The sequence below is a fragment of the Tachyglossus aculeatus genome, chromosome 4, assembly GCF_015852505.1.
Source record: "Tachyglossus aculeatus isolate mTacAcu1 chromosome 4, mTacAcu1.pri, whole genome shotgun sequence".
Classification (NCBI taxonomy): Eukaryota; Metazoa; Chordata; class Mammalia; order Monotremata; family Tachyglossidae; genus Tachyglossus; species Tachyglossus aculeatus.
In genome coordinates, this window is record NC_052069.1 from 81,731,849 (window position 1) to 81,749,468 (window position 17,620).

Consider the following 17,620-nt stretch of genomic DNA (forward strand, 5'->3'; position numbering starts at 1 on the left):
GAGTCTGCTGTGTGACCTTGGGCAAGTCACTTCACTTCTCTGGGCCTCAGTTGCCTTATCTGTAAAATGGGGATTAAGACTGTGAGCCCCATGTGGGTTGGGGACTGTGTCCAACCTGATTAGTTTGTATCTACCTCAGCGCTTAGAATAGGACTTCAGACATAGCAAGCGCTTAACAAATACCAATTCAATTCAATCGTATTTATTGAGCACTTACTGTGTGCAGAGCACTGTACTAAGTGCTTGAGAGAGTACAATATAACAATAGACATCATCATCAATCGTATTTATTGAGCGCTTACTATGTGCAGAGCACTGTACTAAGCGCTTGGGAAGTACAAATTGGCAACATATAGAGACAGTCCCTACCCAACAGTGGGCTCACAGTCTAAAAGGGGGAGACAGAGAACAAATCCAAACATACTAACAAAATAAAATAAATAGAATAGATATGTACAAGTAAGACAGACACATTCCCTACCCATAGTGAGTTTACAGTCTAGAAGATGAGCTTACATCATCACCACCACCTCTGGGCCATCACCATCATCATTCTCAGTAATGGTATTTATTGAGTGCTTATGCATACAGAGTACTAACTAAGCATTTGGGAGAGTACAGTATAAGAGAGTTGGTAGACACATTCCCCACACACAATGGGCTTACAGTCCAAAGGGGTATTTCCAGTCACTAAACTGTAATAATAATAATAATAATGGCATTTATTAAGTGCTTACTAAGTGCAAAGCACTGTTCTAAGCGCTGGGGTAGAGACAAGGTAATCAAGTTGTCCCACGTGGGGCTCACAGACTTAATCCCCATTTTCCAGATGAGGTAGCTGAGGCACAGAGAATCAATCAATCAATGAATCAATGAATGGTATTTATTGAGTGCTTACTGTGTGCAGAGCACTGTACTAAGCGCTTGGGAAGTACAAGTTGGCAACATATAGAGCCAGTCCCTACCCAACAGTGGGCTCACAGTCTAAAAAGGGGGAGACAGAGAACAAAACCAAAACATACTAACAAAATAAAATAAATAGAATAGATAGGTACAAGTAAAATAAATAAATAAATAAATAGAGTAATAAATATGTACAAACATATATACAGGTGCTGTGGGGAAGGGAAGGAGGTAAGATGGGGGGGATGTTAAGAGAAGTGAAGTGACTTGCCCAAAGTCACACAGCTGACAAGTGGCAGCGCAGGGATTTGAACCCATGACCTCCGACTCCAAAGCCCGGGCTCTTTCCACTGAGCCACGCTGCTTCTCTAATTCAGGTGAAGAGTATTATTATTATTATTATTATTACTGTATTTGTTAAGTGCTTACTATGTGTCAAGTGCTGTATTAAGCACTGGGATAGATACAAGATAGGTTTGACCTATCGCTTTGACCAAGCGCTTAGTACAGTGCTCTGCACACAGTAAGCGCTCAATAAATATGATTGATGATGACCCAGTGCCGGTCCCACATGGGGAGAGAATAGGCATTCCATCCCCATTTTACAGATGAGGAAACGGAGGCACAGAGAAGTTAAAATCACCTGCCCAAAGTCTCACAGAGGGAAACTGGCAGAAAGGGGATTCAAACCCAGGTCCTCGGACTCCCGGGCCCGGGCTCTCATAATGTTTTTCTGTGCCTGTTTGCAGGACAAGTATTTTCTTCAGAAGTGGGGGTAATGCAGATAAGGGAGGCAGCCCTGTTCTGGGATTGGGGGAAAGCGTGGCTTTCCTGGTCCTCATTGATCAGCTATGGAGGTTATAGTATTATGATGATAATTGTGGTGAGCCCACTGTTGGGTAGGGACCGTCTCTATATGTTGCCAACTTGTACTTCCCAAGCGCTTAGTACAGTGCTCTGCACACAGTAAGTGCTCAATAAAAACGATTGATGATGATTTAGGAAACACTTACTGTGTTCCCAGCACTGTTCTAAGGGCTGGAGTAGATTCCATGTAATCTCACCGTGGGCAGGAAACGTGTCTGTTGGTTGTTATATTGTAATAATAAGAACAATTATGGTATTTGTTAAGCATTTACTATGTGCCAAGCACTGTTCTAAGTGCTGGGGTAGATACAGGGTAATCAGGCTGTCCCATGTGGCGCTCACCATTTTAATCCCCATTTTACAGATGAGGTAGCAGGCACAAAGAAGTTAAGGAGTTTGTCCAAGATCACACAGCAGACAAGTGGCAGAGCCAGGGTTAGAATGCACGCCCTCCGATTCCCAAGCCCATGCTCTTTCCACTGATCAATCAATCAATCAATCGCATTTATTGAGCACTTACTGTGTGCAGAGCACTGTACTAAGCGCTTGGGAAGTACAAGTTGGCAACATATAGAGACAGTCCCTACCCAACATGGGGCTCACAGTCTAAAAGGGGGCTCACAGTCTAAAAACAGCACACTAAGCCACGCTTCTTCTTTCCCAAGTGCTTATAACAGTGCTTTGCACACTGTATGCACTCAATAAATACGATTGAATAATAATAATAATAATTTTGGTATTTGTTAAGCGCTTACTATGTACAAATCAATCAATCAATCAATCGTATTTATTGAGTGCTTACTGTGTGCAGAGCACTGTACTAAGCGCTTGGGAAGTACAAGTTGGCAACATATAGAGACAGTCCCTACCCAACAGTGGGCTCACAGTATAAAAGGGGGAGACAGAGAACAAAACCAAACATACTAACAAAATAAAATAAATAGAATAGATATTTACAAGTAAAATAAATAAATAGAGTAATAAATATGTACAAACATATATACATATATAAAGCAAAGCACTGTTCTAAGTGCTGGGGAAGTTACAAGGTGATCAGGTTGTCCCACGGGGGGCTCCCAGTCTTCTTCCCCATTTTCCAGATGAGGGAACTGAGGCCCAGAGAAGTGAAGTGACTTGCCCAAGGTCACACAGCTGACAGTTGGCGAAGCGGGGATTTGAACCCATGACCTCTTTCCACTGAGCCACGAATCAGATCGGACACAGCCTTTGACCCACCTGGAGGTCCCAGTGTAAAACCGGACAGATATTTAATCTCCACTGTACAAATGAGGGAATTGAGACATAGAGAAATGAAGTCGATTTGCCCACAGTCAATCAATCAATTGTATTTATTGAGCGCTTACTGTGTGCAGAGCACTGTACTAAGCGCTTGGGAAGTCAAGTGGTAGAGTTGGAATTAGAACCCAGGTTCTCCTACTTCCAGTCCCAGGCTCTTCCCACTGGGTCACACTGCCTCAGTGCTGATTTAGAGCTGGCCTTATAGCTAGTATTTTAAGTTTTATCCACATCACTCATCTCAACTAGCAAAGCAACAAATCAACAAATCAACAAATAGGTCCAGGAATGATCTTTCTGCTTCCAGAGAAGCAGCATTGCCAAGTGTATAGAGCATGGGCCTGGGAAACAGATGGACTTGTCTTCAATTAATCAATCGTATTTACTGAGCACTTACTGTGTGCAGAGCACTGTACTAAGCGCTTGGGAAGTACAAGTTAGCAACATATAGAGACAGTCCCTATCCAACAGTGGGCTCACAGTCTAGAAGGGGGAGACAGAGAACAATTTATCAATCAATCAATCATATTTATTGAGCGCTTACTGTGTGCAGAGCACTGTACTAAGCGCTTGGGAAGTACAAGTTGGCAACATATAGAGACAATCCCTACCCAACAGTGTGCTCACAGTCTAGAACGGGGAGACAGAGAACAAAGCCAAACATATTAACAAAATAAAATAAATAGAATAGATATGTACAAGTAAAATAAATAAATAGAGTAATAAATATGTACAAATACAGATGGACCATATTCAATAAATACGATTGAATGAATGGACCTGGGTTCTAATCTAGGCTCCACCACGTAGCTGCTGGGTGACTTTGGGCAAGTCACTTAACTTCTCTGTACCTCAGTTACCTCATTTGTAAAATGGGGATTAAGATTGTGAGCTCCAGGTGGGACGGACTGTGTTCAACCCGATTGGTTTGTATCTACCCCAGCACTTAGTTCAGTGCCTGATACATAGTAAACACTTAACAAATACCATAAGAAAAGCTTCTCAAACATGGAAACAGTTATATCGCAACACTCTAAGCTTGTTATGGGCAGGGAATTCTGTTGTATTCTCCAAGTGCTTAGCACAGTGCTCTGCACATTGTAAGCACTCAATAAATATGAGCCCCAAAGCACTTATCTGAAATTTATTTATTTTTGTTAATGTCTGTCTCCCCCTCTAGACTGTACACTTGTTGTGGGCCGGGAATGTGTCTGTTGATTGTTATATTGTACTCTCCCAAGCGCTTAGTAGAGTGTTCTACCCACAGTAAGTGCTCAGTAAATACGATTGACTGACTGATAGATTGATGACGGGGATATGTGAAGAAAATGGATATCATACAGCTCCTAATCAAAGATCATGGAACTTGGATTTTTACTGAGGGCTGGCTTGCTAATTAACGATTATCACCTGGTGGACCCCACCTGTAGGCACTTTTCATTATCACCCTATTAAGAGCTCTCCACGTTGTTTTCTTTGCTGGGTTTTTATTTTTTTATTTTGGTTTGGGGTTTTTTGGTGTGTGTTTGGGTCTAAGCTAGCTCAGAAGGAGAGTGGAGGGCAGTAGCTTCTCTGCCCCACAGTCTCACCCTAGCTATCTGAACTGGGAAAGGATCTTGGGGAGTCTGTAGAAGAGGGAAAACATGGGGGTTTCCAAAAAGAAAGGCTTACGGAAAGAGCACCTCAGGAATTTTCGGGAGCTGTTGGATGAAGGAGAAAAATGGAGCAAGGTGGTGAAGATGGTAGAGAGCAGAGGGAGGAACAGCAGCAGCAACAGGTAGAGAATTGGAGGTAAGAGCCCAGTGCTGGCTTGTCCCCTGATACAGGCTGCACACAATAAGCACTCAATAAATATGAATGAATGAATACAGACTGGCTGAGTGAGGAACACTCTAGGCTGTATGCTGTTTGTGGACAGGGTCTCTGTTATACTCTCCCAAGCACTTAATTACTATTGATTATCCTTATATTCTATGATTTCACCTATTTGTAACAATATCTGCCTAGTCCTGTAGACTGTAAATTCCTTGTGGGTAAGGTAGAATCTACCAACTCTGTATTACACTTTCTTCAGTGCTTAGAACAGTGCCTTGTATACAGTCAGAGCTTAATCAGTACCACTGATTGAGCAGATTGAGAATTCATTTATTCATTCAATTGTATTTATGGAGCACTTACTGTGTGCAGAGCACTGTACTAAGCGCTTGGGAAGTACAAGTTGGCAACATATAGAGACGGTCCCTACCCAACAATGGGTTCACAGTCTAGAAGGGGGAGACAGACAACAAAAGCAAATTCTCATGAAATCCTAACAAAAAGGGTTAATGGAAAGTTAAGTGGGATTTATTAAATTTCTCTTTAGGCCTATGACCGATAGGCTCTATATCCTTGAGTACATGTTAATTTGCAGAGTTCACTTTATCCTCTTTTATTGTCAAAGTTAATTTCTAAAAACTAATGTGTTGTTTTCTTAAAATCTGACTGCACAAATTGCAGTTTCTACGTTCCCAGCTTACCACTGTTCTCTCCCAAGTGCTTAGTACAGTGCTCTGCACGTAGTGCTCAATAAATACAATTGATTGCCTGATTTGTAGTCACAACCATGTGCAAGGATAGGATGTTACCATTTGACATCATCTCTGATTGTGAAGGACAGGTGGGTATGTGTGCATTTGTATCTAACATATGTCTTGTCCTATGCTGTTGAGTCGTCTCCTACCCACAGCGACTCGCTGGACACATCTTTCCCGGAACACCCCCCTCCATCTGCATTTGTGTAGTGTATCCATAGTTTTTTCTTGGTAAAAATACAGAAGTGCTTTACCACTGCCTTCTTCCACATAGTAAACTTGAGTCTCTGCTCTCGACTCTCTCCTATGCCGCTGCTGCCCAGCACAGGTAAGTCTTGACTTGTAGCAGACTGCCTTCCGCTTGCTAGCCACTGGCCAAGCTAGGAATGGAATGGGTATGCTTCTGCTTGACTCTCCCTCCCATAACTGAGTTTGGTAGAGTACTAGAAACTCTCCAGGTGCAATCCTGAGAGGGGATAACATATGTATATCTGTGTATTCTACAGAATCCTTCCCTGATTCAGCTCTTTTTTCTTTTCTTCTCCCTTCTGCGTCACCTTGACTTGTTTCCTTTATTCATCCTCCCAGACCCACAGCACATATGTGCATGTCTGTCATTTATTAATATTAACGTCTTTCTCCCATTCTAGACTGTAAACTCACTGTGGTCAGGGAATGTGTCTATGTTGTCCTCTCCCAAGTGCTTAGTAGAGTGCTCTGCACACAGTAAGCACTCAATAAATCTGACTGACAATCTTTTAGTCAATTTGGGCCTTGGATTTTCACTAAAGGCTGGCTTGCTAATAGTTAGCACCTGGTGGGCCCCACCTGCAGACACTTAAGACCCTGCAGACCCTATAAAGAGCTCTCAACGTTGTGTTCTTTGCCAGTTGATTGAAGTTTTTTTTTGGAGTGATTGTGTCTGTGTTGGCTCAGGAGAGTGGAGGGCGGTAGCTTCTGTGCCCCACAGTCTCACCCTGGCTCTCTGAACTGGGAAAGGGTCTTAGGGAACTTGTAGAAGATTGAAAACAGGAGGGTTTCCAGCAATAAAGGCTGGTAGAAAGAATTCCTCAGGAATTTCCAGGAGCTGTTGGATGAAAGAGAAAAATGGAGTAAGGCTGTGGTGATTCTACAGAGGAGAGGAAGAGCAGGTAAGAGTCCAGTGCTGGTTTCTCCCCTGATACAAGCTGTTGGCTGAGAGAAGAAGACTGTAGACTTTAAGCATGTTGTGGGCAGAGAATCTGTCTGTGTATTGTTGTACTCTCCCAAGTGCTGAGTGTAGTGCTCTGCAAAGAGTAAGCACTCAGTAATTATGATTGAACAGATGGAGGAAGGCAAGAAGCCTTCTTGAGGGCATATCACCTCCAAGAGGCCTTCCCTGACTAAACTCGCCTTTCCTCTTCTCCCACTCCCTTCTGCATTTCCCTGGCTTGCTCCCTTTATTCATTCCCCCTCCCAGCCCCACAGCACTTAACATATCTGTAATTTATTATATTAATGTGTCTCCACTCACTAGGCTGTAAGCTCGTTGAGGGCAGATAATGTCTATTGTTTTGAACCCTTCCAAGCATTTAGTACAGTGCTCTGCCCACAGTAAGCACTAAATAAATATGATTGAATGGAAAAGATACCAGCTTCATGATATAGAAGCAACTCCATAGCACTTTTGTAAATATTCTCTAGAGTATAAGCTTGTTATGGGCAGGGAGCAAGTAGTCTGTTGTAGTCCGTAGTCAGTTGCAGTTCCCCAAGCCCTTAGCACAGTGTTCTGCACATGGGAAGCACTCAAATACTATTGATTCTCCTTTTATTCTACTATTTCACCTATCTGTAACTTAATATCTGTCTACCCCTGTAGACTTTAAGTTCCTTTTGGGCAAAGGTAGAACCTACCAACTCTGTTGTATTTTCCTAAGTGCTTTGTACATGCTGTGCACACAGTAAGAGCTCAAGAAATGCAGCACAAAGTGGAAGGAAGGGAAGGAGAAGACTTCCAAGGATACAGTTGAGAGAGGAAGAGGGCAATTGAATCATTCAGAGGGTGGTTAGAATTAGATGTGCAGGAAATTCAGCACGGAGTCTTTAGAGTGAACATATGGTGTGCATTCTAATCAGTGCCATGCTTGCTAGTAACTCAGAAATGTAAAGATAGTTTGGGTATTTGACCTTTGCAAAGTATTCTGTGTGAAATGGATTAATAGTTGAGCATGTGAAGATCCTCACTGTGGGCAGGGACTATGTCTGTTATATTGTTGTGCTCTTCCAAGCACTCACTACAGTGCTCTCAACACAGTGCTCAATAAATACAATTGATTTTGTAGTCACACCCAAATGCACAGGTAGGATATTACCATTTGACATCATCTTTAATTGATGTCATATAAAACTTTTATATGTGTATTCTACAGAATCCTTTCATGATTAAGCACTTTTCTTCCATTCCCTTCTGTCACCCACTTGCTCCCTTTATTCATCCTCCCAGACCCACAGCACTTACGTACACAACTGTAACTTATTTAAATTAATGGCTATTTTCCTCTCTAGACTGTTTATATAATAATTATGGCATTTGTTAATCAGTTACTATTTGCCAAGCACTGTTTGTTTTAAGTGCTGGGGTAGATACAAGGTAATCAGCTTGTCCCATATGGGGCTCACAGTCTTAATCCCCATTTTACAGATGAGGTAACTGATGCACAGAGAAGTTAAGTGGCTTGCCCAAGGTCACACAAGACAAGTGGCAGAGCTGAGATTAGAACCCACATCCTCTGACTCCCAAGCCCCTGCTCTTTCCACTAAGCCACGCTGCTACTCTCCCAAGCACTCAGTACAGTGCTCTGCACACAGTAAGTGTTCAATATAATTGATTTTTTTTTTTGCTACTGCAATTCAATGAAGAAAAGCCATTAGTAGAGTTAATGGATTGTAGACTGTCTTTTTGGAACAGCCTAGCAGGACATGTGCTACATTTGAATCCGTGTTTTATCATACTTTTATTTCAGGTAATAAGCTTCTGTTCTACAATGAGACAGTGTGCTTTCTTTTTTTAGACATACTGAGAATCTTTGGTCTCTGCACTAATTATTTCATCTGCAGAGATGGATTAGAGCAGGTAGCTGAGGAAGGGATAGGTACCAGAAGGACTCTATTTGATATTCTTGATTTTTTTCCCTCTCTCTCTGGAAAACACTGAAATGTGTTAGTGCAGAACTGCCCAATTTAGGGCCTGGTTATGTTTGAGTGATTTAGCTGGCCGGATCGGCTTTGTTCTAGTCAGCTCGAGTGAAGAGGAAATAGAAACTCACCTCATTTGGGGATGGAGGGAACAGAAAACGGAACAGTTACAGATCTGTTTTCCTTCTTGGATGAAGGTTTATAATCACTAGGGAAACCTTCTTTGATCTTAATCTAATTCTCATCAGTCTTTTATTGCAGTACAGAGCACAGACCTGGCAGATCCCTATGGGAAGATCAACAACCAAAATGCACTGTTTTTGCAAAACTGCACCTCAATAGCTTTTAATGAAAATGGACACCAAAAAGCTGCTTATTTCTTCACAGTCCTGTAGTAAAAGGTACACTGAGGCTGTGCATTTAGTTGAGATTTTTTTGCTTTGTGTGTGTGCTCTAATAATCTGGTGAGGGAAGAGGCGAAGAACATTGCTGTCCTCTTATTGTTCATATATATGTTTTGGAATGTCTAAACATGGATGACTGTGCTGGGATATTAAGCTCATTTAAGTAGAGAGCATGCTAATCACTTATGGAGCACAATGGGGAAGTATGATAAAACTAAAAAGGTGTCAAACTTGCACCAAGTTATACTTAAGCCTTTGTTGACTAAGCCCTCCTTTCCTCTTCTCTCACTCCCAGCCCCAAAGCACTTACACACATACCTATAATTTTATTTACATTAATGCCTGTCTCCCCCTCTAAACACATAGGCAGGGAATGTCTGTTACATTGTTGTATGCTCCCAAGTGCTTAGTATAGTGTTCTACACATGTTAAGCCCTCAAATAAGATTGACTGCTAAGTGCAGTGGGAGATATATATATATATATTTTGAGGAAAACAATGCTAAGGAATAAAGACATGATTCCTGCTCGCCGTTTGCATTAACTTCCAAAGACTTTTTTCCTTAAATAGTCCAAGGAATAGGGGCTCAGTTTAAAGAAGTTCAGAAAACAGGTACTTCTATTTCTATACAGTATTTCAAGACTTGCTCAAATGAGATTACCTCAGTATAGTGGCATCCAACAGACTTTGATGTCATAGAAAAATGTGAAAGATTTGCAGTTCTCTTGGTAAGCCAAGAGACTGCAAACTAATATGTCCACAAAATATAACTCTTCATCTCTGCGAATCCGTTTCCAAGTACATCTTAACTGTCAGCACTCTATTGTACTGTCCAAGCATTTAATAGTGTTCTGATCAGAGGAAAAAGGGCTCAGATTCTTTTGATTGCTGAATTGCCTTTCTCCAGCTAAACCAGTTTCAGACAATCAGGTCATTGACTGACAGACCAGTTGACCTTGATTGCCTTAAACTTGCAGTACCTTCTGTGGGCCAAGCAGTGAAACTGTGGGGTGCCAGCTGGCAGATTTGGGGTAATGAACACTTTAGAGGCTTTCTCCAAGCTTGTGGGTGGGGAACAGAGCCACCCTTCTCTTTGTTACTGCCTCGACCTGGATAAAATACAGAGGCGCTCCCTGGAGCCAGAGATGACAGAGCATGGGCAGAGGAAATATGCCAACAAGTTCCCTGTCTGTGCCCCTTCCTCCCCTCCACCTGGGGTATGTGATGTAATCGCCCTTTTTCCTCCCCTCAACTTGAGTACCTGATGTGCTTGGCCCCTTCTTCCCCAACTTGGAGTACTGGACATGCTTGACTCCCACTCTCTTCCCCACCATGGTCAGTCACAGACAATTGTATTTATTGAGTGCTTACTGTGTGCAGAGCACTGTTTTAGTGCTTGGGAGAGTATAACAGACACATTCCCTGCCCACGAGCTTACTTACAATCTGGAGGGGTAGACAGACATTAATAGAAATAAATTACAGGTGTGTGCATAAATTCTGTGGGGCTGAGAGGGTTGAATAAATGGAGCAAGTCAGGGTAGTGCAGAAGGAAGTGAGAGAAGAGGAAGGAAGGGCTCAGATGGAGAAGGCCTCTTGGAGGATATGTGCTTTCAGTAAGGACTATAAAGAGTCATTGTCTGTCGGATATCATCATCAATCGTATTTATTGAGTGCTTACTGTGTGCAGAGCACTGTACTAAGCGCTTGGGAAGTACAAGTTTGCAACATATAGAGACAGTCCCTACCCAACAGTGGGCTCACAGTCTAGAAGGGGGAGACAGAGAACAAAAACAAACATACTAACAAAATAAAATAAATAGAATAGATATGTACAAGTAAAGTAAATAGAGTAATAAATATGTACAAACATATGTACATATATACAGGTGCTGTGGGGAAGGGAAGGAGGTAGTATGGGGGGATAGAGAGGGGGACGAGGGGAAGAGGAAGGATATAAGTGTTCCAGGCCAGAAGGAGGATGTAGGCAAGAGGAGTGAAGTGTGGCTCAGTGGAAAGAGCCCGGGCTTTGGAGTCAGAGGTCATGGGTTCAAATTCCAGCTCCACCAATTGTCAGCTGTATGACTTTGGGCAAATCACTTCACTTCTCTGGGCCTCAGTTCCCTCATCTGTAAAATGGCAGTTAAGACTGTGAGCCCCCTGTGGGACAACCTGATCACCTTGTAACCTCCCCAGCACTTAGAACAGTGCTTTGCACATAGTAAGTGCTTAATAAATGCCATCATTATTATTATTAAGTGTGCCGGCTGCGTTGTAGCAGGAGAGTAGTGAGGTGAGTTAGGAGGGGGCAAGGTGATGGAGTGCTTTAAAGCCAATGATGAGGAGTTTCTGTTTGTGGAGGTGGATGGGAAACCACTGGAGTTTCTTGAGGAGTGGGGAAACATTTTCTGAACGTTTTTGTAGAAAAACGATCCTGGCAGCAGAGTGAAGTATAGACTAGAGTGTAGATGGAGAGGAGGCTGGGTGGTCAGATTATCTGATGTGCTCCCTTTGATTAATTCCTTCAATCAAATTTATTGAGCACATACTGTGTGTGGAGCATTGTATTTAACTGCTTGGGAGAGTACAATACTAAACAGGCACATTCCCCAACCGCAACGAGCTTACAGTCTACAAGGGGAAACAGACATTAATATAATAAATTACAGATATGGTCATAAGTGCGTGGAGCTGGGAGGAGGGATGATTAAAAAGAGCAAGTCAGGGCAACACAGAAGGGTGTGGGAGAAGAGGAAAGGAGGGCTTTGTCAGGGAAGGCCTCTTGGAGGAGATGTGCCTTCAATAAGGCTCTGAAGGTGGGGGAGAGTAATTGTCTGTTAGATTTAAGGGGGGGAGGCATTCCAGGCCGGAGGCAGGATGTTGTTGAGAGGTTGGCAGTGAGATAAGTGAGATGGAGATACATTGAGTATGTTAGCATTAGAGGAGCGAAATGTGTGGCCTGGGATGTAATAGTAGAGTAGCAAGGTGAGGTAGGAGGGGACAGGTGATTGAGTGTTTTGAAGAGGGTTTAAAACACTCAATTAGGGCAGATCTGGGAGGTTAAATCCACCTTGGGGAGCTGGGATGGAATGGCACCAGAATTTCTGGTGCAGTGCCAGAAGCAGCGTGGCTCAGTGGAAAGAGCATGGGCTTTGGAGTCAGAGGTCGTGGATTCAAATCTCGGCTCCACCACTTGTCAGCTGTGTGACTTTGGGCCAATCACTTCACTTCTCTGTGCCGCAGTTACCTCATCTGTAAAATGGGGATGAAGACTGTGAGCCCCCCCATGGGACAACCTGATCACCTTGTAACCTCCCCAGTGCTTAGAACAGTGCTTTGCACATAGTAAGCACTTAATGCCATTATTATTATTACCCAAATTCATCCTTCATAGCTTATTCTAATGTGAAAACCGAAGTCAGTCAAGTGAGCCGACAAGAAGGAAGTCAGTATTGCATCATCATTGACTTTTGTCCCTTGGCCCAGGTTTTCAGTAAAGGAATCCCTTCTCTTTATCCAGAGGTTTCTCCTTTTCCCAAATGAAGGCTAGAGAGCAATTGCAGTTGTGAATTTTCCCAGCAGAGGTGTTTGCCAGGCAGCTTTTGTTCTTGTACAATTAATAATGATGGCATTTAAATGCTTACTATATGCCCAGCACTGTTCTATGCGCTGGGTTAGATACAAGGTTGTCAGGTTGGACACAGTCCCTGTCCCACATAGGGCTCAGTCTTAATCCTCATTTTACAGATGAGGTAACTGAGGCACAGAGAAGTGAAGTGACTTGCACAAGGTCATGCAGAAGATAGGTGGCAGAGATGGAATTAGAACTGTAGATGACAACTGAATTTGTAGGTTTTGCATGGCAATTATGGCTATTCCCTCCTCTCCATCATTGCCACTTTCTCCTTCAGCCTGAGCTTAAGTACATGATGGATGCCTAGTGTATGCTTTTATTTTTAAGAGGACTATTTGTAGTGGATCAGTTAATCAATGGAATTTATTGAACAGCTTACGGTGTGCAGAATACGCACTTGGGGGCATACAATGTAAAAGTTGGTAGATCCATTACCTGTTCACAATGGAGCCTTTGGAATGATCATTTTGGGTTAGGACAAATAAAAACTGGGCATGTTAAATAGATAAAATCCAATTTCTCTGGAGCCAGTCTTGTCAAATTTAAAAGGGAATTGCCTTTCCACTCATCTTTGCCAAAGTGATGTTGCCGCAAGGGGTGATTTTTGTAGGTTCCTGTGAGTTGGCATTCTCTGACTGGCTTGCAGTTGAGATGATACAGTATGGTCACTGAAAGGAATAATCAATGTTAATGCTCTTACCTTCTCATCCATTTAGGAGGTGAAACATCCCAAGGGGTAACATTTTTATTACACTAATGGATACTGTCTACTGAAATTAGTGTAATGATAACACGTCCTTTTTTGGTTGTTGTTCATTGATTCTCTTGGTTTATATAATTTCCTTTGAATAGATTCATATGGCCTCTTTATCCCAGTTGACCAAAAGGGCAGATGAGGGGCTGGGAGAAAGGGTCCTTACCTTCTTCTCAGGTTTTGATTGTTTAAAAAAAAATACTCTGAATTTGGTTGCTTTCTTTCTGCATGTATTTTTCCATTACTGACCCCATTTTGTCCTCCCAACATCCCTGTGAGATAGGAAGAGAAGGAGTTATTGTCCCCACTTTACAGATGTGAAAACTGAAGCCCAGAGCTTTTAGGTGGTTTGCCTGGGTTCACTCAGCAGGTGAGTAGCAGAACTGTAACCAGAACCTAGGTGCTTTGATTCTCACAAGCATGTCTTTTTCCATTAGCACAAGGAAATTTTAAAACACTAATAGCAAATTGAAATGAACCTGCCTCAGGATCATTTTGCAGCCTGGTTTGTCCTGAGTCTGAGGATCAAAGCCGAAAAGAGCAGTTCCAGCTCATAGACCTGAAAATGTTTTCTTTATGAAGCAGTGTGGTCTAATGGACAGAGCACAGGCTTGGGAAGCAGCTTGGCATAGTGGATAGAACATGGACATGGGAGTCAGGTCATGGGTTCTAATCCCGCTCTGCCACTCGTCTGCTGTGTGACCTTGGGGATTCACTGTGACTTCTCTGTGCCTGTTGCCTCATCTGTAAAATGGTGATTGAGACTGAGCCCCACATGGGTCAGGGACTGTGTCCAACCTAATTTACTTGTATCCACCCCAGCACTTAATACAGTGCCTGTCACAGAGTAAGAGTTTTATGCAAATACCAGAATTATTATTATTATTATTCTAATCCTGGCTCTGCCACTTGTTTGCTATGTGACCGTGGGCAAATCACTTACTTTTTCTGGGCCTGTTGTTTCATCTGCAAAAAGGGGATTCAGTTGCTGTTCTCCTTCCTATTTAGACTCTGAGCCCCATATGGGACCTGATAATCCTGTATCTTCCCCAGCATTTAGTACAGTGCTTAGCACCTTTTAAGGGCTTAACAAATGCCATTTTTAGTTAGCAGTATTGTGTGGCAAGAGAGCAAGGACAAGGCGATGACTCTGAGGGATGGGGAATGTACTTTCTTCTTGTGCTCTCTTTTTCTGAAGTGTCTCAGAGTTTACAGCTATAAAGGACGACTCATGAAAATCAATCACTGTCATTCAATCATATATATTGAGCGCTATTCATTGAGTGCTTATGTTTGCAGAGCACTGTACTAAGGGCTTGAGAGAGTACAATGCGATTAATAAATACAATTGATTGATTCCCCACAGCACCTGTATATATATATTTGTACGTATTTATTACTCTATTTATTCATTCATTTATTCATTTATTTTATTGAGCGCTATTCATTGAGTGCTTATGTTTGCAGAGCACTGTACTAAGGGCTTGAGAGAGTAAATACGATTAATAAATACGATTGATTCCCCACGGCACCTGTATATATGTTTGTACGTATTTATTACTCCATTTATTTTACTTGTACATATCTATTCTATTTATTTCATTTTGTTAATATGTTTGGTTTTGTTCTCTGTCTCCCCCTTCTAGACTGTGAGCCCACTGTTGGGTAGGGACCGTCTCTAGATGTTGCCAATTTGGACTTCCCAAGCGCTTAGTACAGTGCTCTGCACACAGTAAGCGCTCAATAAATACAATTGATTACAATGTAACAGAGTTGGTAGACATGTTCCCTTCCCAAAGAAGGTTTACAGTCTAGAGGGGCAGACAGATATTAATATGAATACATTGCGGATATGTACATAAGTGCTAAGGGGCTGAGGGAGAGGTAAATAAAGGGAGCAAATCCAAGTTCAAGGATGACTCAGTAGGGAATGGAAGAAAGCTTATCTGTTTGTTCCTGGCTGTATTATCCTGTTATGTTTTCATGCCATCTTTTTCTCATCTACCTGAAGCACATTCTTCTGGGCAGAGCTATTATGTAAGTTTCTTTGAGGATTCCCCAGGAACACGAATAAATGAGAAGCAGCATGGCCTAGTAGATAGAGCACAGTCCTGAGAGTCAGAAGGTTCAAGTTCTGGCTCCATCACTTGTCTGCAAGTCACTTAACTTCTCTGTGCCTGTTACCTCATCTATAAAATGGGAATTAAGGCTGTGATTAGCTTGTATCTACCCCAGTGCTCAGAACAGTGCCTGGCACATAGTAAGCACTTAGTAAATACCATAATAATTACTGTTATTATCTGGTAATAATAATTCGGGGAAGGAGAATGAGGCATCCTTCTGCTTGGACCACATTCCTAAGTAAAGGTCTAGGACAATGAGAATCCTGTGCTGTTTTGGGGTTGGGGTTATTATTTTATCAGGTGTTCTCCTAGGTGAGCATCCCTTAAAGAAAATCTCTTAGGTGTGGAGAGGTTTTGGCTCTCCTGCCACCAGTAGGAACATGTCCCTTGTTAGCATCATGATAAAGGTCACTGTGGATAGAGATTTGCTAAAGATTAGGTCACTACTCCTCCATCTTCAAAGCCCTACCAAAATCATATGTCTTTCAGGGAGCCTTCCCTGAGTAACCATACATTTCCCCACCCTAGTCTCTCTCTCCCTTCCTGTGCAGTTGAGTTGATATCCACAACCATGGATACTCACCCCATGGCACTTACATATGTATTCGTATACTCTTCTGCTTCTATCTACAATTTATTTTATTGTCTACCTCCCCCACTAGATTTTAAGTTTCTTGAGTGCAGGGACCGATCATATTTATTGAGCCCTTAGTGTGTGTAGACCACTGTAGTTGTAACTGCCACAAAGAACTTGCAAGGTAGAAGGGGAGAACAATTGTCTAGAAAACTTCAACTTGAGCAGAAAATGTCCTGCTGGCTGTCCTTTAGAAACAGCTTCAGGAAGATGTGCACACAATTCCAAACCTCCTCAGCATCAGAAAACACTCTGGGACTGGCCTGTAGTCTGAAGAAGATGGAGGTCATGAACCAGCTGGTACCTACCCTGCTTTAGTAATACAGCCAAGGATTTCCTATGGCAACCCAGCTGAAAGCTGTTTGCTCCCTTTATTTGTCTCTCCTTCAGCCCCACAGCACTTACGTATGTATCGATAATTTATATTGTCTGTCTCCCCCTCTAGACTGTAAACTTGTTGTCTACCAACTGTTATACTGTACTCTTCCAAGTGCTGTGCATAGAGTAACCAATCAGTAAGCACTCAACAAATATGATTAATTGAAAGCTGGGATGAAGTTCCACTATTTAGCATACTGCCTGTCCAACAAAGCACTGGTTAACTGGGACAGCATATCGAAACTGGCAGAATGTGGTGCCAGTGTGGCATCATTTGAGAACAATGTAAAAACGTTCCTAGGGTATTTGTAGTATCCAGCCTCTTTGTCTGAGTGATCTAAACACACACCATTTTTAAATTTTTTTATGGTATTTGCCTACTACCTGATAGGCACTGTACTAAGCACTGGGGTAATTACAAGGTAATCAGATTGGATTCATTCCCTATCCCACGTGGGTCTCCCAGCCATAATCCCCATTTTACAGATGAGGTAAGTAAGGGATAGAGAAGTGACTTGCCAAGGTCACAGAGCAGACACGGGGCAGAGCTGGCATTAGAACTCAGGTCCTTCTGAATCTCAGGCCCATTTATCCATTAGACCACACTGCTTCTCATCTGTCTTTTTGAGCAGTGCCAGATTTGTATGCTACTTAACATCAAGCAGTAAGGCAGGACAACAAATGATAATGTCCTGTGATGAAGAGTGCCAAGTGCTGAAGACAGCAGCATGGGAAGCCACATGACCTAGTGGGAAAAACATTTGACCAAATGTGCAGTCGGGTAGGTGAACGTTCAAAGATAAGGGACAAAAGCAGCATGACCTAGTGGATAAAGCATAGACTTGGGAGTCGGAGGACCTGGGTTCTAATCCCAGCTCAGCCAC

The 17,620-nt window shown here is 42.5% G+C and overlaps 1 protein-coding gene and 1 non-coding gene across 3 annotated transcripts in view; one reads left to right on the plus strand and one right to left on the minus strand.

The window, feature by feature from the left end:
• Nucleotides 1-17,620, plus strand: part of NCALD (neurocalcin delta) — a 470,303-nt gene that overhangs the window by 145,746 nt on the left and 306,937 nt on the right. The window lies entirely within an intron of this gene.
• LOC119927726 lies at nucleotides 5,975-6,112 on the minus strand. Its single transcript, XR_005450702.1, has one exon. It is a non-coding gene; the product is annotated as a small nucleolar RNA SNORA7 (small nucleolar RNA).